Source organism: Lygodium microphyllum, chromosome 12 (assembly GCF_053477565.2).
Source record: "Lygodium microphyllum isolate KBCC chromosome 12, Lygodium_microphyllum_v1.1.10, whole genome shotgun sequence".
NCBI lineage: Eukaryota > Viridiplantae > Streptophyta > Polypodiopsida > Schizaeales > Lygodiaceae > Lygodium > Lygodium microphyllum.
The window spans coordinates 121,833,864-121,856,101 of record NC_141146.1 but is presented as its reverse complement, the minus strand read 5'-3'; positions in this window follow the sequence as shown (position 1 = coordinate 121,856,101).

Sequence of the window (22,238 nt, the reverse complement as noted above, 5' to 3'; positions counted from 1 at the left end):
AGCCTTTATTGGACAACAAAACAATTGTCCTCCTTGACCAAAGAAGGTGCCTCAACAAATTCCTTTCTTTTTCAAATGGTTTTTCACCATTTGAAAAATTTGAGACTCATATTTTCTTCAACTTGTATTCATTTACTCTCCTCTTGTGCTATTCCCCATCCAAAACAACCAACTAAGAAGTAACATTAGCATGTAATTCTTCACGTTTGAGTAGTCTCCTACTTTACTTGGAATGTGTTTTGGAAAATATGATCCAATTTGTTGTTGTACCTCATCATCAGAAGGCCTTTTCTTATCCCCTTATTCTTGTGCCCTTAATTCATTCTCATAGAACAATCTTCTTGCACCTTCTCAGAATGTTGCAATGCTATATTCCTGGCCAATATTATATCACTTGCAATTGCTACAATCTCTCTCGATAAGCATCCCTAGCTCCATCTTACATCTTCATCAATAACTTTAGTGAAGGAATATGTACTTCAATCAAGAGAAGAAACTCTTTTCTTAACAATAATTAGAATGGTATGAACTTAGTACCACTCTTCACCACTATCCTATAAGCCTACAAAGCACTTGGCAACTCCAAATTCCAATACTTCTTGTTCTCCATAGTTATCTTTGTCAAGATTGTCATAAGCTCCCCATTGAACCCTTCTTTTATACCATTGCATTGAGGATAGTAAGCAATGCTTTGCCTGTGACTTATCTTCATCCTTTCATATAGAAAATCCATGAAGTCTCCTCAAAATCCAAGCCCTTTGTCTAATAAGATCTCTAGGGATACTCTAAACTTGTAACATATGTCCTTTATGAATGAAATTTCTAACATCCTTCTTTATAATACTAGTAGTGGCTCTAGCCTCAACCCATTTCAAAATATAATTCATCTTAGTGAGCATGCGTATGTTCTTTTGGCTATGATTGACAAGGGTCCCACAACATCTATTTCCCACTTCTTAGAAACATCATAGACAAAATAGAACTCCTAAGCTCATACTTGAAAAATATCTTCCCCATATTCGTACATTGCAAGCATGATTTACACAAATGATTAACATGTCTTCGTAGATTGGGCTATACATATCCTTACATGTGTATCTTGTCAAGAGTAATCTTGAACACAAAATGACCTCCACAAGACCCTTCATGACAATATTCTAAGTTCTTATAGGTATCCTCCTTCCATGGTACCCTCCTTAAACCTAAGTCAAGTCCTTTCGTAAAAGAAGCTAGTCATTCACCATTGTATACCTTCTTGCTCTTCTAATAAATTAATACTTCTTCCTCTTTTGCCCCTCCTTAGGGACCATTCTTGTCAACAAAGCTTCTCCTCAAGGGCCAAAACCTCTCTTTTTTAAAACATAGGAATCTTTGTAGTAGCCACAAATAGTACCATAATAGCCTCTTGTTTAGATTTATGAGTAACAATATTCTCAATCTACAATACTTCTAAGACTTGACGCTTCCAAGTTCTACAACAATATTCTAATCCTATTGCATCTCTGATTGATCTTTGCATCCTTTACCTATCATACCCAAGAACTTGTTTCATCACAATCAAAGCATCCCCTCTTATCCACAATATTTTAATCCCTAGGTCATGCATGGTCTATAAGGCTTTCTCTAGCATTGCATATTCTACTCATTGTTGCTTTGCACATCCAATTGAAATCCTTGCTTCCCGATCAACTTTTCTCATGAATCATATAGTGCAAGACCCCATAAAAGATTTATTTGGGGTTCTCTTGTATGAAACTTCAAAAGATAAAACAAGGCATTCTCAATATCTAGTGGTTCAGATGGGGGCTTCTATACCTCCCTTTCCTTCATCATCTTAGCAAGTAAGCAAATCTACTAGAGTCACACTATTACTTTTCTCCACAAAAATAGAATATAGAAACTCCTTCAATGTTCTTGATAGTTTGGTGTTGTTAATCAATTGGGGTAGTAGATCTTTGACAAGCAAACGTCATATTAGCCATAACTTGTTTAGCTTTTGAAAAGCTACTCTCCTCCTTATGCATCACTTTGCTTGTAAAATAGACTTGCTTCATGTATCGGGAACCCTTCTTTTTTAATAAAAGTACTACTCCAATTGCATCCATTCTCATTGAAGGGTTGACTTACAAATCACTCTCCCAATTTGGTGATTGTAGCCTATCCAAACTTCCAAACACCTCCTTCACCTTCTAAAATGGCTTCTTACATAAAGGATTCAACCTTATTATTTGTTGAAGAGGAAATAATAGTTGAGATACCAGCGAAATGAATTGGATAGGTGCTTTGCTTCTAAACAAAAGTCATCAATTGTTCCGTGTCTTCAAGAGAGGAGGGTAATATCAAAGCCTTCACTTTGTCAAGGTCTACTTCTATTCCAGTTTACAAACTACATGTCTTGTTACCTTTGCCCTAGCAAGAGCTAACCTACACTTCTTAGGGTTTATCAAATTCCATAATGATCTGATCTTCCATAAGCTAGATCCAAGCTAGCCCATTGGATAGACGATAAGGCAAAGCCTTGTTGTAAAAATAGCCTAGTGGAGTGATAAAAGCTATCTTTTTTAAATCTTTAGATGTGATACCTATCAAAAATACCCTAAATATTCGTTGTGTAAACTACATTGCTCATAACCAACCACCTCATTTAAAATATAGTCAATAAAGGGTAGATGATAGGATCGATTTGAGTAATAGCATTCAAGAGCTTGAAACACACACCAATTCTCCAACCATCAGTCTTCTTAGTTTGAATGACAATAAGGCTCACCCATTTTGAGCATTCCACTAGATACATAAATCCTACCTTTAAGATTTTGTCTGCCTCTTTTTTCAAAACTATCACTTGCTCATTTGATAGGGGTCTCGATTTTTGATACATTGGCTTAACTCTCTCCTTTAATTCTGGATGTAAGGACTCACTCTTGTACTATTAAAACTTCTCATAAGAAGTAATGAATAAATGTCCCCTTCACATGTTTTTAATCTTCATATAGTGTCTAGACTATTGGAGACCTCTATTATGTATGATAGTTAGCCTATTGATTCCCAGTGTTAAAGTGACGTGTCTATACAAGTGTAAACACAAGAGCCTAAAAAGGAAGAATGCTACAGACTCAAAGCAAAAGTGGTAAGCTTGCTCAACATATGAAACTGTTATCAAAACGTGTTATAAGTTGTTGGCTTGAAGGAATTTGATGAAAATATTAATACTTTTGAAGGAACATTTTATAACTTCTTGACTAGGTGTTACTATATACAACATTGAAGCCTTATGACATGCCACTCATTTAAGCCATATCTCTATATACAACCTTAAATGCATTTTTCTATTAACTTGTGAGTCATACTTCCATATGCAACTTCAAGGTCATATTATCTAAGCCAATTGTGCTTTCCTACCACAACATCATCCAATAATTTAGAACCCCCATGATCAACAAGCATATGAACAAAAATATCCTTTTTGGATTTTTCCTTTTTGTTTGAAAATCTTGCTTCAAAGGAAAGACAATCCTCTTCAAGTTCTATTGCTCCAATCACTATGATAGCTCTCCCTCATATAGCCATTTAGACATTCGTCAATGGTTGGTATGATAATGAAGATTTCTTCTCTTCATACACACATACCATTTTTCATTTATCTATGAGAAACACATTGTTTTCCTTATACTTTGGAAGTAGTTGAAGCAATTTATGCATGCTTTTAAAAAGACTAGCTTGGTGGATGAGAATTCATAACTTGCCACCTCACATTTTGTGTCTACTTAACCATCCAAGTATGTTTTAATGCTTGCAAAACAAATATCTACTCTCCTCTTCATATTTTTTTAGAGGAAAGAGATAGACACTGGCCTCCTAGTATACCAAACTCAAGAATAGTGCTACATCTTAATATAGAAATAAGATCTTACATCTTATTGTCACAAATACATAAAGATTGAAAAATAATACACATATTTCCAATGCATGAATGCATCAATTGCATATTGGACCACATCCGTCTTTTCTCCATCTTACACTACTCCAAAATTGTCTCTCAAATCTTGCCCAAGAAATTTTATGGGAAGAGGGATCATTTTGGGCTATATTGCTCTCTCATATGCAAAACATGTTGCAAATTTATGAGTGGTCTTGTTGTTAGGAGTTTGTGTTTGGTAGAGCTTGTGGTATAACAATTTGCAATCATTAAAAAAGTATGGCTAAAATTGGTGCGCAAATCGGATGTTGTATATGCGTGTAGTGAACACTGGAAGGTCCCTAAGAACAAAGAACTCTACTAAAACTTATAACGTAAAAAGAAAAATTTGCATGACATGAGACAAAAAGAATGGGTACAATCTCCCCCCATGCCTTGTGTGAGCGCTTCATAAGGCATGTATTTATAAATTTAGTAATCTCCAAGCTAAAAAATAGTCCCATTTACAATTAGCATGCTTTGGCTTTTGTGTTTGCTTTTGCCCAAATAAAGAATAAAGCGGTTGGACATACCCAAAATTGGGATGTGCCCAAATACAATGTCGAATAATGAAATATTTAAATCGAGTGCCTATGCACATACAAAATAATAAATGTTTGTCAAACGCTTCAATAAATAAGCGTACCTAAATAAATATTAGTGCCACACCTTGAATGATAAAGCGTGCGCCCATCAAAAATGATAATTTCTTATAGGTAATCTAAATACACACCATCACTTGGTGATTCCCAACACCACCGCTGCCTGCTCTACACATCAACTGAAGTATTTGCAATTGTTAGAAAATAATAAAATTAATCTGAAAAAAGTGAATACCTAGCAGTCTTCAGCTACAAAATAAATAAATAGGTTGGAACTCTATCCTAACCTTAATTTAATATGAGTGCACTCTAAACTCATAAACATCCATTAATTTAAATATGTATTTTACGAAATCACCCGCTGTGGAATCACCCACATGCACATTAATTAATCTGATGCCCAAAAAGGAAAAGTGTCCCCGTCAACTTCTCGCACATGGAACCCACCTTGTGTACGAGCCTCGGCAAATAAATATAGTTTTACGGAATCTACCGCAAAACCTCACGGAATCCACCGCAAAACCTCACGGAATCCACCATAGAATATGCCTCCTAGCATCATCTCCTCGGGGTGGGATAGCAATTGTCCTCAATTGCTATTAGCTCAATGTGAAGCGAGTAGTGAGGGGTAAGCACTTAGGTCGCAAGCGTGCATCCATTGGGCCTCTTCAACATTATGATTTTTAAATTTAACCAAATATCTAGAATATCTACGGCCAGTTCTGGTGGTCATAAAGTCTGTATCTAGAATAGTTTCATGTTTAAGTATTTCAAATTCTTCTTCTCACAAAGGAGGGTTTTCATAGACAGAGTGGACAGGTAATTGGCCTCTAAAAGATCGTAGTAAACTGATATGAAAAGTATTGTGGATTTTCCAATGTGGAGGTAGTTCTAGTTTAAATGCATTGTCATTGATTTTGTGAATGATTTTGAAAGGTCCATAAAATCTAGGGGCTAACTTAACAATAGGGTGTTTCTCAACACTTTGCAATCTTCTCTTTTCAATGCGTAACTAAACATAATCATCAACTTTGAAACTCATGGCTATTCTTTTCTTATTAGCTTGTTTAGTGTATGATTGATAGGATTTCACAATCATATCTTTAACTTCAGCAAAAATAGTAGCATGCGTATTGGCAATATCATCAGCAGCTTTAACTTTGTTGAACAATGATGTAATATGTATAGGCAATCTATGTCCATAAATGATTTCAAAGGTACTTTATGTGTAGTTGTATGTGGTGTATTATTTTATACAAATTGAAGTAGATGCAAGTGTGTATCCCATGTTTGTGGTTTTGAAATTGTGTATGGACGCAAAAGATCTAGAATTGTATTGTTAGTAGCTTCTGTTTGCCCATTGGTTTCAGGATGAAATGCAGATAAAAAATTAATATTAGTACATAAATTAGCAAAAAAGTAGTCCAAAAATTATTGCAAAATCTAGAATCACGATAAAAAATAATAACTTTTGGTAAACCATGGTTAGTGAAAACGATCTTCATGGTTAGTGAAAAAATAATAACTTTTGGTAAACCATGGTTAGTGAAAACGATCTTCAAAAAAATTTATGCAGCTTGAGATGCAGTTAAAGTTTTCTTGCATGGTAGGAAATATGCTTGTTTGCTAAATCGATCTCCTATAGTCCAAATCATATCATGATTAGCTTGGATGTTAGGCAAACCAGTTATGAAGTCCATTGAAATATGTTCCCATGGACATTCAAGAATTGGTAAAGGCATTAATAAACCATATTGCTTACCATGGTGTCGCTTGATTCGATAAATTAAATACTAAGAAACATCAAATTCCATTTGTGGCTAGTAAAAATCTTCAACAAATGTTCTTAAAGTAGAAATAATACCCCTATGGCCTTGATATGGGGGACAATGAATTTTGTGCAACAAAAATAATCTAAATGGAATAGTGACACACAATTTTTTCTCATAAAACATAAATCCATCAGAACAAGACAAAGAATCAATTGGAATCCAGTTATTAGCAGCTAATTTATTCCAATCAGCTTGAAAATTGGGGTCATGGTCATAGGTATCTTCATAGGGATAAGGGAATCAAAAGATATAATGGGGATATTATGGATACTTGGTCTTCTACTTAATGCATTGGCAACAACATTCTCTTTTTCGGGTTGATATTGGATAAGTGGATGAAAACTTAGAATAAAAGCAGTCCATTTGATATGACAGTCAGAAATTTGTGGCTGACTAAGAAGATATTTGATACTTTGTTGGTAAGTTTTGATCATGAATTCAGATCCCATTAGATGGTGTTTCCATTGACGTAAGGCTTATACTACAACTAACAATTCCTTATCATATGGAGAATACTTTAGTTCAAAGGGTTTAAGTTTGCAACTAGAATAGGCTATAGGATGTGAATCTTGTATAAGGATAGCTCTATTCCTGATCCACTAGCATCAGTGACTACTAGTAAGAATGGTCAATTAAAGTCAGGTTATTACAAGACAGGGGCATGTGTTAAAGCATGTTTCAATAAATCAAAAGACTTTTGTTGATTATTATCAGACCAATGATATACAACACCTTTCTTTAACAATTTCGTCAAAGGTAATGTAAGTAATGAAAACTTTCTCACAATTTTTTTGTAAAAGTAGCAAGACCTAAGAAAGAACGTAATTCATGCACATTTTTAGGGATTGCCAATTCAAAAATACTTCTATCTTTTTAGAATCAACTTGAATACCATCAGAAGAAACAATATGACCTAAGTATTCAATTTGGTTTTGGAAAAATTCACTATTTTCAAGGTTTACATATAATTGATTCTCTTTCAAGATTTTGAAAACCAAAGATAAATGTTCATAATGCTCATTCTCATTCTTACTGAAAACCAATATATCATCAAAGAAAACAATTACACAAATTTGATACTTTAAAAATATACGATTCATCATACGACTAAATGTAGTTGGTGCATTAGTCAAACCAAAAGGCATAACAAAAAATTCATAATGATCAAATTGAGTTCTAAGTGCAGTTTTGAAATTGTCAGGTGTATCCAATCGTACTTGATGATATCCAGATTTGAGATCTATCTTACTAAAAATAGTGCCTCCTTGTAGTTTATCCATGAGGTCGTCTACCCTAGGGATTGGTATTCTTAACAGTGATCTTGTTTAGGACACGATAGTCAATGCACATCCTATAGCTATTATTTTTCTTCTTAACTAATAGGATAGGTGCACCAAAAGGAGAACTACTGGACCTAATAAGTCATTGGGTTAACAATTCTTCAACTTGGCCTTGGATTTCTTTTTGTTCAATCCGATTGTGTCTATAAGGTGCTTTACATGGTGGCTAATAACCTGGGATTAAGTCTATTTTATGGTCTTTAGGACAGGTAGGTGGTAAACCAGGGGGTAAATCGGTAGCAAAACAATCTTTAAATCGTGAAAGAAATTGTGCATGCATAGGATGCATTTGATTTTCCTTAGCTTCAATTTCATTTACCCATACTAAGTATGATTTGCTACCTTTTCTCAATGCACGTTTAGCCTGTGTGTGACTAAGCAAGGAAAAATTATCAAAGGTGTGCGTTCCATGTAATGTGATTTGTTTTCTGCTAGAATGAATTTTCATTGAATGTGTGGAATAATCTATGTCGGTGCCAAGGCATTCCTAAAATAATGTCACTAGCTTGTAAAGGCACAACCGAGAAATTTTTGCGCTCAACATAATCACCAATTTTAATTTCTAAGTTATAAACTTCTTGTGTACCATTGTATTTAGTGCCTAAGAATGCAGCCTTTATGCGATAATGAGTTGGAACAACAGGTAAATTCAATGATTTTACCAGCTTTGCAAAAATAAAATCATGTGTGCTCCCATCATCATGTAAAAAAATCTTTTCATGACCATGCACAAGACATTTCATTGTTAATAATGAATGAGGATTTGGCATACCTGGTAAAGTATCTGAAACATCATCAATATCTTCAATAAAAACTGGCATATCTTTATGGTTTTCGTCTTCAGTTCGCTCCCAAGTAGTTGATTTGAACCGTTGGCTTCTTGGATTGACACTTTACCACTAAGGGGTTCTTCATTACCAGAAACATTGATGGTTCGTTGCAAGACTGCTTGTAGAGCTCGTTCGTTCTAAGAGCTTCGCCTTTGCGTGAGATGGTAAGCGATTGGAAGCCTTGATCTCAACTTCGCTCTGATACCACTGATGCACAAATCAGATGCTGTATGCGCGCATAGTGAACACCGAAAGGTCCCCAAGAACAAAGAACTCTACTAAAACTCATAAAGCAAGAAGAAAGATTTGCACGACATGAGACAAAAAGACAAATTGGGTACAAACTCCCCCCATGCCTTGTGTGAGCGCTCCGCAAGGCATGTATTTATAAATTTATTAATCTCCAAGATAAAAAATAGCCCAAATTACAATTAGCATGCTTTGGCTTTTGTGTTTGTTTTTTCCCAAATAAAGAATCAAGCAGTTGGGCATTCCCAAAATCGGGCTGTGCCCAAATACAGTGTCCAACAATGAAATATTTAAACCGGGCATCTATACGCATACAAAATAATAAATGTCTGTCAAACACATCAATAAATAAGCACGCCTAAATAAATATTAGCGCCACGCCTTTAATGATAAAGCACGTGCCCATAAAAAATGATAATTTCTTATAGATAATCTGAATACACACCATCACCCGGTGCTTCCCAACGCCACCACTGCCTGCTCTACACATCAACTAAAGCATTCAAAATTGTTAGAAAATAATAAAATTAAACCAACAAAAGTGAATACCTATCAGTCTTCAGCTATAAAATAAATAAATAGGTTGGAACTATGTCATAACCTTAATTTAATATGAGTGCACTCTAAACTCATAAATGTCCACTAATTCAAATATGTATTTTGCAAAATCACCCGCTGTGGAATCACCCACATGCACATTAAATTAATCCAATGCTCGAAAAGGATAGGCATCCCGATCAACTTCTTGCATAAGGAATCCACATTGTGTACAAACCCCGGCAAATAAATATAGTTTTACAGAATCCACCACAAAACCTCACGAAATCCACCGTGGAATAAGAACCTCACAGAATCCACCATGGTCTCATGGAATCCACTGTGGAATATGCCTCCTGGCATAAAAAATATGTGCAAACATATCTTTGATGTTTCTCCCATTACGCATAAGATGTGTATATCTGGGGCCCAATATGAGACTATACTTAGCATGTTCCTCCTTTTTCCAAAAAGTATTCAAAGTTTTTCGAGCTTCTTTCATGGGGCAAAGACATTGGCAAGCATAAGCCTTCATAGAATCCATTTCAAAAGAAAAACATCTATGCATAGGTGATATAAATCAAAACCTTCTTGCTTTTGTTTCAGTCCACTAGAAACTACTTCACTACTAGATTACATGTGGGATTGCACTTGTAGGATGGAGTTTTCATCTTTCTTTTGTGTGCAATAAATGAGGCTAAGACATAAACTATGCATAAACAAGCATTCATACATCCGTCTAAGCAAACAAGTTATGTCAATATATAAATGCTTTAATGTGAGGAAACAGATCACAAATATGCTAAACATTGATTCATTGGGACTTAACTTGAACAAACAAATTACATCAAGAGAAAACATTGCTAGTAGAATTTGCTCTTGCTTGAGCGAATCTTGATGAGTGAATGACCAATAATCGACAAAAAACTCATACCACCCAATTTTAATATTTAAAAAATACCACCTCCTAGCTAAAAGACCCTTCTACAAAGTATTGACTTGTACATTTCTGACACCACCTTTGTATGCTTTCACCCTATTGGAGGCGTTAGAATATCTTTAGTCGACCACACCTCCTTTGTGAGCTAGAGCCAAATTCATCCAGTCAATTAAAATCTATGCTCTCTATAGTATTGCTAGATGGTTATTCACTAGACAAATGAAGTTAGTTGACTATCGAAGGTTGCTCCCATATTAGGGGTACCTCAAGTATGAAGAAAGATTTATCAACTGAAAGGAGTGGAGGTGAACCACATCTACATTGCACCTCTAGAGCTTCATTTGGTTATCCTAAAATAGGACATAATATAGCCCTTAGCCTATACAAAGGAGGTCTATAGGGATGACAAATCATTGTGGCCCCAACCACATTGGATGAATGACTAGTATAGCCTAATGCAATTTTTAGACTTACTAATTAAAACTAGGTTTTAATGAAGAAGTAGATGCCCTTATGGGATCTTGTTGACTTCCTCTAGGATCTAAAAAGATCATAACACCTCAAAGCTTCAAGAATTCTAGGTGTTTCATGTACCACATGTTTAAATTCAAATTAGATGTAACGTGAAAAATATCAATGCATTCGTAGGTCCACAAGTTACCATGTCATCAGGTAGTCATTTTTTTGTATCAATGCATTCAACACCACCAATTGCAATGATTTATAACTAAAGCAAAAGCCTTGCATGTAGACATAATGTGTAGCATTCATATTACTTATCCACTACAATTGTATTGTATTCAGCTTTATGACTAAGCTCAAACCTTCCATGTAGACATGGCATGTAGCATGCGACTCTTCCACCCCATCAACAAATATTGGTTGTCTTCTACTCCACTTCCCAAGGTCTCAACTTCTTGAGTCTCATCATGTTAGGTCTCATACCCTGGAGTCTCACCTTCACATACCTCATCCTCCCCTCATCCCACTTGTAGCCTATATATTCGGCAAACATATTTGGTACCTCCACAAATGCACTATAGTCATTATACACTTGCTCTTGGTTGGTGCTTTACTATTTGGTCCAACCTTTTGCAAGTGCACTTGGTGTCGGTTTGGGGTAACTCATGTGTGATTTCCATCATCGTTGAGTCTCTTCTAAATTTTCCCCATTATTCTTGTTTATGATTTTGATTGCCTCATTATTACTAAGTGCATGATACTATAGACTTGTAAACATGCACATCTTGTCAATCTATCTTGATCCAAGCACTATTAACATGATATCAAAGCATCAAGCTTCTTGATTCTTAGCACAAGGGAGACTGGATTTGCGTTTTTCATGGTTATGCATAAGTTATTGCCTATCGGTATTTGAGTTTTCACCCCCATGAACTTTAGTTTTGGGATCAAAATCTTGCATGTGTTGTAGCCACTAGATTTAGCACATTGAGATTCACATGTCTGGAGAATTTTCATGTGAACAAAAATTTGTGTCTTGCTTTAAAATGCATTCATTTTCTAGGATCAATATTTTGAGGTTGCAAACAAACATGGTTTGTCGTTGGTATTACTGCTTTTGCCATGTTCGCTATCACTCCTCTACTATTCACAACATCCTACCATCATGCCTCTACTTGCATCAGCACACATAAGATAAAAGCCTTGCAAATGCAAGTTATAGGGGTTTAAAACCTTAGTATGCAACATACCAAACACATTCAAAGATTAGTTACCCCATATTGTTGTGGGGACATTTGCTTGTCTTGTGTATCCTTCTTGTGAGTTTTGGATTTTTGTTTTGTTTAGCTCAGTGATGTTCTTTTCCCCTCTAAGTGATTGGTGTTGCATATCCATCATGGTGCCTCCATACCAAATCCAAAAGATGTGCTTGACTACACCAATTCTCATTGGAACAGCTAAAAAGAAACTTATGTCTTGTGTACAAGAAATTATGGAGCATGTAGAACTTAAGGTGAAACATCCCAAATGGATGAAGAAGAGCTAAGATAAAGTTTTGGTCACTTGATGAGTGAGAGGAGAGGGACAGTAAGGCTTTTGTTGCCTTAGCCATGAGCCTTGCTTTAATTTTAGAGGTAACTCACATTTTTCAATCTTTGGAAACATCTTATGAGATTTATGGAGTGTTAAAATATTGGACACATACTGAAGAGGCCAACATGGCCTCCTTGACCTCAAAACTTCCATTCTAGTATCATGGTGACAACTTCCTCATTCACCCAATTAGGGGAGACTATGGAATGTGGTGTATGAGACAAAGAAATCCGTGCTTTCTCAAGAAATATCTAACATTCACCTTGAGGAGTGCTTAGTGATTGGTATTCTTTATTGTTCATTTTGTTTCACTTCATCGAAGGAAATCTAGTGTTGGTGCTTAGGGGGTTATTTCACAAGCCTAGTTCTTATTGTAACTAGTGGCTTAGGATTGGAATCTACTTCTTTATCATCATGTGTCCTTTTCGACATTGTATATGGTTGAAGTCTAGTGAATGGTCTTTCTAGAGCTTTGAAGAGCTCTTGCTTGGACCATCGTGGACATTGATGAGCTACCACATGTGGAGAGTTGTCTCTTCATCCCATGCTTCACACTTGAGGAGTCTTCTTTGTGTTATCTCTAAGGCACATCCAAGTTATGCACAAGATTAGAGGACAACCATCGTTCTAGCATTTTGTTGAATTATTTGTATCGTTGTAATCTCGTGTCACTCATTTCATTGAGTACCAAGAGGGGGAGTTGAGAATGTGTATGCTACTCTATCAAGTGCTATTGGGGTTTCTCTTGCAAGGTGCTTGTAATGGCTCATTTTCTTAGGTATCATTTTGAGGCTTTTTCTTGAGGGCCTAAGTTGGGGCTAAGGATAGAATGGAATCATATGGATTGGCTATGGTGAGTGGTGACATGATTGTCTTTGTGCCTTTTGGCAAAATGGATTTAGATGGTCTTAGTAGCTATGTTTTTAATGCCTTTTCAGGGAAGTTTTCTAGGGTTTTCTCTAATGATTGACTAGATTTTTCTTGAAGTGGCTAGTATCTATTGAGAGATTTTGATTCAATACAAGAATATGGTTGGTGTAAAAGTTGGAAAATTAAATATCTAGACAATGGAAGCAAGTGTATCATCAAATGAGTGCTTTGGGATAGCATCAAGGGCCAAATATCACACCTATATGGACAGCTTTGATTACGAGAAGTTGAGTGACTTGGTATAAGCTCTTTTGGATCAGTAGTGTAGACCCTTTGGGTTGTACCCTATCTAAGATGGTTCATGAGAAATTTTAAATATAAGAGGTCTTAAATTATGCCTTGAATGTATGTGATATTAAGGGGTTTACAAAGGGTGAAATCCCCAAGCCCCAAACCTCCTATTGGATTGAAATCAAATTTATGGGGTCTTTGAATTAACCACAAATGGTAAAATCCTCAAGCCATCATAAATTTGACCAAATTTATGAGGATTTTACCATTTGTAGTTAATTCAAAGACCCCATAAATTTATATCCAAAGACCCCATAAATTTGGGATTTCAATTTATATCCATCTCATTCTCAATATCAATACTCAACTTCACATTTTGCTCCGATGGTACTAAAAGAGACTTAAATGCCATCATATCATACTTTGATAACATATCCAAGCCATCATAAATTTGGGATAGCCATATACTATTTGCACATACGATTACCTCAATACCAAGAAAGTATCTAAGCTCATCCATAACCTTCATCTCAAAGTTTTGTTTTAAAAGACCCTTGACATTAGTAATCCCATTGTCATTATCACCAATAATAATCAAGTCATCCACATAGATGACTATAATGACCAAAACCTATAATACTCTTTCTCACATAAAGTGAGTGATTTGTATCATAAACATAAAAAACAATATTGACAAGATGCTATCCAATCTTATCAAACTATGCTCTAGGTACTTGCTTTAGTCCATACAGCACATTCTTTAACTTACACACATATATGGGATGCTCTAAATCCTCATAACCTGCTGGTTGCTCCATATACACTTCTCTTTCAAATCACCGTGCAAGAAGTCATTTCATTTTTTGTAAACTCCAACCTTTTGCTACTAGCTATCAAAGTAATCACACATTTGACAAATGTCATTTTAGCAGTTGGACTAAATGTCTCTTCATAATTTATTCCATATGTTTGTGCATAGCCTTTTGTAATTAGTCTGGCCTTATACATGCTAATAGAACCATTTGCATTATACTTTATTTTATAGACCTACTTACAACCAATAGCTTCCTTGCTCTTGGGCAATGATACTAGATCTCAAGTCATATTGGCCTCTATTGTAGCTATCTTCTCATCCATTATTGTATCCCAATGAGCAAACTCAAAATAAGTGTGGTCAATATCCTCAAATATCTTTAGCATATAAGCATAATGATAAGTTGCATAACCCTCAAAACCAAATATTCTAAAAGGATATCTCACTCTACTAGACACGCACACCACTGGATATACAAAGGAGTCTTTACATTACCATGTACTCTTTGTATATCTAGTATCATAACTTAAGGGATACCAAGCTCATAATCCAAACTCTCTAAGTCGCTAGAGTCTCCATTAAGAAGTGCATGACTAGTAGATACATTATTACTATATGATACATTCTTTTTCCCTTTGTCCTTACTTGCAACACTAGTATATACACTTGAAGAGATGGGTCTACTCCTTAGTCTCCTAGACTGAGGACTAATGATCTACTGATAGATGATATCTTTGGTCCATGATTCTTACTTTTCTGTCTGCAAATGACTATTATGATCATCAACATCATCCAACGCATCTCCACTAGATACATACTAATTGCTCATCTTATAAAAAATAGCATCCATGCTTACTCGAAAGTCACCACCACTAACAAGATTATAGTATCAATACCCTTTCTGCTCAATAGAATATCGAACAAAAATATATTTTTCAGCCTTTCGGTCCAATTTCTTCCTTAACTCATAAGGCACATGAACATATGTAATACAACCAATACTTTCAAGTGTGATGTATCAAGTTTCTTACATATAAAACATTCTTCAAGAGTCATACCATGAATTGCAGCTATGGGAGACCTGTTAAAATTTAGACAGTATTATGAATAGCCTTTAAAAAAAATGTTTGGGCATATTATTTCAGCCATCAATGCCCATGCAACTTTTACAATATATCTATTTTTTCTTTCTACAATCTCATTTTATTGTGGAATATACATGCATGCAAACTATTGCTTTATTCCGTGGGATCTCAAAAAGTTATTGAACTCATTAAAAAGGCATTATCCCTCTCCATTTGACCTCCAGCACTTAACTTTCAAGCTTGTTTCTATTTCAACAGTAGCCTCGAAAGTTTTGAAGTACTCAAATACTTCACGCTTTTATTACATAAAATATACTCGAACTTTCCTAGAGCAATCATCAATGAATGCAATAAAATACTATCACTAAGAGATACATTATGGGTAGACCTCCAAATATTTTTATGCACAATATCAAGTATATTCTTACCTATATCTCTGTCATGAGAAAATGATTGTCTTTCCTAATTTTCAAACTAACATGCTTCACAAACTTTATGTAATTCTGCAACTTTGAATGCAGGAAAACATGTAACTAGTCCTTTGGACTACATTAATTTTAGCATTTGTAGATTTGTATGTTCAATATATTTGTGCTATATTTCAATATTTGCAACCACACCTTTACATTTATTATATAGAGTAGGAATTCTAGTATCCAAGGTAAATGTGAGACTAACTCTACTTTCTTTTGCAACCAACTTACACTTATTATTTGACTCTTTAACAAAACATCCATTCACATTAAATTTAATATGCAGCCCTTGCTCTACCATTTGACTAGAGCCTTTGTTTTACTATCCATCTCTTTCTCTAGAACTTCCACAATATTAGAATTGCTAGAGCCTTTGTTTTACTATCCATCTCTTTCTCTAGAACTTCCACTGCCAATTACTATATCCTCTCGAAATTTGTATGTCACCAAACTATTGACTTAACCTATTTTGCTGATTACCACTAGTATGACCCATATCTTAACCTCTTGAAGAGGATCTGTCATATCTCCTTCCTCAACTTAAGTAAAGTACTTGGACTTGCTTACTACTACTTTTAGTTGTTTATCTCTTTAGTAATCATGAGAGAGATCAACTCGTCAAAATTTGAAAATGGCTTTTGTACATACACAAAAGTAACAAAATATTTCCAAGCTTTCTCATTATTAAGGCCACCCAAACTAAATGAAATCAAATCATCATCTCATCAAGCATTACATCAATAGTTGCTAAGGCATCTGCAATGCTTATCACCTTCAAAATATACTTATTTCTCTTTCTTCAAGGTATTCAACTCTTGCTTGAGTTTGATATTCCATGCCTTTATATTTACTAAAAACATATTCTAAAAGGTTATCTAAGATGTATGTGAAGTTTTTACATTTTTGGTATACCCTAGCATAGTGTTATCAATAACATTTTTTGTATACCCTAGAATATAGTAAATGTTAAACACAATATTAGAATTGCTAGAGCCTTTGTTTTACTATTCATCTCTTTCTCTAGAACTTCCACTGCCAATTACTATATCCTCTCGAAATTTGTATGTCACCAAACTATTGACTTAACCTATTTTGCTGATTACCACTAGTATGACCCATATCTTAACCTCTTGAAGAGGATCTGTCATATCTCCTTCCTCAACTTAAGTAAAGTACTTGGACTTGCTTACTACTACTTTTAGTTGTTTAACTCTTTAGTAATCATGAGAGAGATCAACTCGTCAAAATTTGAAAATGGCTTTTGTACATACACAAAAGTAACAAAATATTTCCAAGCTTTCTCATTATTAAGGCCACCCAAACTAAATGAAATCAAATCATCATCTCATCAAGCATTACATCAATAGTTGTTAAGGCATTTGCAATGCTTATCACCTTCAAAATATACTTATTTCTCTTTCTTCAAGGTATTCAACTCTTACTTGAGTTTGATATTCCATGCCTTTATATTTACTAAAAACATATTCTAAAAGGTTATCTAAGATGTATGTGAAGTTTTTACATTTTTGGTATACCCTAGCATAGTGTTATCAATAACTATAGACAACCAATACTTTTATAGTCACATGCTTACTTAGCTCTAGTTTCTTTTCTTAACCTAAAACGAACTCGTAGAGGCCTTTTCTAATGAAACTTTCATGTTGGATAATTGCTCTTGTCTAGCTTCTCAATGATAGGATTTTCACTGTTCTCAACCATTATGATAAAACTAAATGCTAAATAAATAAAACTTTTATAACCCTTCATAAGATGTACATATACAAGGTATGTACAACAATAAATTGGACAATCTTTTTCATAGATTGCTCCATATTACATAAAATTTGCAACTTGTTTATAGATAAACCTTGTGTTTTCTTCTCGACAAACACTTTAAAACTTATAAATTTAAAATCTATAACTTGTGCACCAGAGAATGATCGATATAGCCACAATTATAGTATGGTGTAAACTTGCTAGCCGCAATGTTGCAAAGCTAAAATGGGACCTAAAATGATCTCAAATTGCCAATGATGGATAAGCCCTAAAAGGCTTATTTATAGAATACACACTTTTCTACTTGCACACTAAATCTCACCATAATTTGAGATTTTTGTTTCCTCCTGCTTCTATACCTCTACATGCATTATGTATGGAAAAGCTTCTTACCAATTGCTTGCTTATGTGAATTTTTACTTATGCTTCTCCACTTGAATCTTAAAAAATAGCCTTTTTCAGTGGCATCATTTTGATATCATGTCATAAATTGCATGTGTGGTGACTTGCGTAAGCTATTATGCCGAATACACATAACACACACAAGAGGAAGCTCAACTCAAAAACAGGAGTCGGAGGCCAAAACATTTTTTTGCTATTTTTTTTTCTTTTTCCACACAATACAATGTACACAAAGGATAGACACAAAACAACATAAAGAAAAGTGACCTACTATATCAAACAATGCATAGCTCACTATATTAAAATTGACTAGTGTTATAACTATGTAAATTATAAGTAGATATAACTAATCAAATATAATAAGTGATAAGACAATGGTGGCCATGTGAGGATTATAATGACCATTGATATGCTAAGTGTAGACGTGTATATCCATCTAACTAGGTGATCCATAATCAATGTCTGCACATGTTGAGCTTATCATTTCAATACAAGGTACTCTATAATACTAGAAACCATTGCACATTTATTGTTCAAGAAAGTCCAACAAGATCATAAGTAGCACATGTAAATTTTATTTGAATTTGATGTAATAGAGAAAAGCTAAGTTTCAACTCACCTTGAACTTTTTGAAAAAGACACTAAAAAAATGAATCCACATATTATGTGATTTAAAGACATACAATTTCAACTTTTCTAAAGACCTAGACAATGATGGAAAGGAATCCCAAGATCAAGGAGCTAATTGAGAAATATAGTCTTGGCTAGTATATACAACACTTAGGAGAAATTTTGACCATCACTTGTGCACTAAATTTTTAAAAATCCTAGCACAGTCCTCACCACAACCGGGAGTGTACTTGTTCATACTCCACAAGAACCCATCCAAGCATACCACTTTGACTAACAGGATTGTGAAGGATGTATTTGACATCATGAGGCAAAACCAACTTTTTAACAAGGAACAAAAGGCCTTATTAGTGAGTGTATGGTGGGTAGAAGCCCTTGTAGTTAACCAAGATGGACTACTAATCCAGGGCATACACGATGATGAGCTTTAGCTAAAAGCATATATTTTTTATACCATATTCTCTAGCAAGAAACAACATGAATATATAACAAGGATAAATATAATATATTTAGAGAACAAGAAGCAATCTAAAGGCTACTTGATGAAGAAAAGGCTCAATATTAAGCTAATAGAAAAAAAGCAACCAAGGGGATCTTAAAACCTATCCAAGGAATGCAACGGCTAAAGCAAGCCTCAGAAGACCAAAATAATATACTCAAATGTCCAAGTATAATCAAATACAAAGCTTAAAGAAAGCCCAAGAAGCCCAACAAATAGGTTGTAGAATCAAGTGTCACTAGCATGATATACAATCTACGAAGCAATCCAATGATCAATTAGAAAAGGCCATCATGGCATTTTTGGCTTTCGTAAGAGGTTCCTTGCTTCAAAGTACCAAGATTGTGGATGATGATGCTAAGCAAGCAAAACAAAAAGATAAAACAATTTTTTTGCACGTTAGTCTCAAAGCTCTTACAAAGTATGCTAGAAAGGGACCTATTGAAGGAGTGGGAGTTAGACGTAGAATGCCTTTTGTTCATTTAGTAGCAAATATAGCCTAAAAATCATAAAGGCGACAAACTCTTGGGAGAGGAAAGCATTGAGATCTAAAGGAAGAGCTTATCAATATAGCAAAATAAGTACTCTAAGGCACCAACCTCCAAGAGCAAAGTATGATTTTACCAAAAAAGATTTGGCTAAAGCAATTTGGAGATGATAGAAATGGGATTCATAACACTATAGCATGAGAAGTGTTATCTTCTTCCCATGTTTATGCTTAGAGTGTCGAGATTGGGAGAACAAGTTGCGCTAGGCAAAAGTCACCTCTCCATTGGTAGTATTTGATTATCCTTGCCAAATGGAATCACCTACATCCAAAGCCATGTGAGGAGCAATCCAAAGTGCTAGCACCATTTGGTAGAGAACCCATGCCCTCACAAGAATAAGCACTTTTCCAACTTGACCAAAGAAATTAATTGAATATTTTGATCTTCAATTCAACCCAATATGTACCCAATACAAGATTCCACATGTAAGTGACTAAAAGATGAGTTTGACCAACCCGCTAAGGACTTCCAAACAACCTAAGTCAAGCTTGATGTGCCCATCGAATTTGACTTCATTAGTCTATAAAACCTTTGGAAGGTGCTACCCACCATCATAGTTAACCAACTCATTTCTATAGATACTCACATCTAGAAGATGATTCGAGCAAAAGACATGAAAGATTTTTTTCAATCTAAGACAATAATGCTTGGAAGGCTAAATATTCAAACCCAAAGATCATATGGGGAGTAACCAACATGGTCACACATCTTGGAAACCAATGATGATGCATGCTTTGCCTTTTGTAGGACTATTGCAAAGAAGAGATGACATGTCGTCCTTACCAAAGGTGTCTTGACACTTCATTGAAGTCGTCAAAGCTAAAACTTGTAACTTTCTAAGAGCATCCAATGCCCATGTTAAGGACCTGGAAAATATTTATTTATTTTAACATTGGAACTTCATACCATACTTAACCTTGTTAGGATTTTCAATAATCACCAAGATGTAGCCTTCCTTCACCACATGTAACTACTTCAACTTTTCTAACAAAACCTAGTTTGAATGATAAGGACCCAAAAAGTACCTACTTATTCAACCTTGAGACTCACTGCCATACTTTAGAGTCTCTATCAAGGTATTCATTAATCACCCAAATCTAGCCTTCATCACCACTTCCAACTACTTGAGGCTTCTCATCACCTTACTATATCAAATGCTCACCTTATATAATGACTGAATTCTCAACACCTTACTACATCAAATGTCCACCTTATACCTAGGGAGTCTCGACTCCTAGCAGTAGACCCACTTCCCATTGCAACTATGTTTCGTTAGATGTAAAGTACCATCAACAAGAAAAACAATCTACATTTGTTCAAGTCTAACAACTATTTCACCTATACATGATCTCCCTATCAATATGAATCCCAAGTGTTTACAACTTTAGTGTTTGCTCCCGCATGCTACTGCTAATACCAAGCATAGCAATTATCTTATAAGGGGGATAACGTTAGCCCTAAACAACAAAAATTATATTAAAGAAGAAAAAGTTAGTCAAATGTCAAACTTAAGGCCAAAGGAGTCAACAAAGGTTAACAAGTTGATTAAAAAGCATACAAGAGGCAAGGAGAAGGATGACCTAGATAGAAAAAAATGACAGTAATGTTTAGATTTTTTAAATTAAAATAATGATGTTTAGCAATTACCTTAAGCATCGAAATCCTTTAAGGATATCACAATGAAATCCTTATATCCTACAAAAATATTTCTATAGAATCTAAGTTGTTCTCACTACCATGCACTTTATATCTAACAAGTGTAGATTTAAACTCGTGTGTATAGAAAGTCCCATGAAAGAATGTGGTATCCAAGAAGGCTTGTTAGTTTCTATAAAAGAACATGTAAAGCACTACACCACCTTGGAAAATCCATAAGAGCCCAATGGCATCATAATGTAATTTCATTGAGAACGATTGAGACCACTCCTAGACCCCTATATGTATGATTTGTAAATGAATAGAATTGCTTACTTTTGTGTATGCAAACTTGAGAGCACTTGCTTGCTTCTTTTCTTTCTTTCTTGCTTCGACCATAGCTAAATCTTCAGTATGAGGGAAAATGTGTAAGAGAGTTAGAGTTGGTTAGTGAAAGACTATGAATGAAGCTCTCTACTCCATCTCTTGCCCATCACCACATGGAGAGCTTGAGACAACCATAGCCATACCATGAACAAAAGGAAATGAGAGAGAGAGAGATTGGGGGACCGTAGGAGAAGCTCTTCTCTAGTCTTGCTTTTGCTTCCACTCTTCTCCTTGTCTCAACATGGCATATCAAAGGTGAATGGTTATCAAAAGAGCATCACTTGGATTGTGAGGCCATAGAAGCTCCTCTCAAAGGATTGGCATACAATGAGGCAAGTCTTCGTGAGTCTACACCTTTCACTGTCTCCCTACCATGAAGAACTATTTGGATGTACTAGGGCCTAAAAAATGACCACATGCTTGCCCCTTGTGTGCTTAAGCCACTATTGAATCTTGCTTCATGAAGAGATTTGAGCATTGCAATTCGT